Genomic DNA, 480 nt, shown 5'->3' on the forward strand with positions numbered 1-480 from the left:
CGAATACAAACAACAGCAAAGGAAATACGAAGAGAACCTACACGAGGCTTAACCCGGGAAGCTTCAAGTCCGCCTACCTGTGAAAGGTCAGGCCCCAACACCCCTTCTGGAAAATACCACAGGTGTACATGGGGTCCCGGCTCCCGGGAGGCCCTCCTGCAGGTTAGCTGCCAGGATAGGTACCTACAAGCAGAGGACATTCGTGCGGGAAGAGTAGGGTACACGGGCCGTTGGACCCGCACCACGAGGGACGAACGGGGGGCGAGGGAAGGAAACCCTTGGAGCGAGGGGTGACAAGGGAGCGGACGGCGTGGGGATGCCGGTGGCAGGGGCCGGGGGCCGAGGGAAGCGGAGCTCGGAGAGGGGGCTGGGAGGGCCACACCGGGCACCGGGCTGGCGGCGGGCCGGCCGAAGCCGGGGAGGAGGGGAGCGAGGAGCGCTCCGAGGCATCGGGGACAAAGAGGACCGGAGGGGGAAGGG

The sequence above is a fragment of the Suricata suricatta genome, chromosome 16, assembly GCF_006229205.1.
Source record: "Suricata suricatta isolate VVHF042 chromosome 16, meerkat_22Aug2017_6uvM2_HiC, whole genome shotgun sequence".
In the NCBI taxonomy this organism is placed as follows: Eukaryota; Metazoa; Chordata; class Mammalia; order Carnivora; family Herpestidae; genus Suricata; species Suricata suricatta.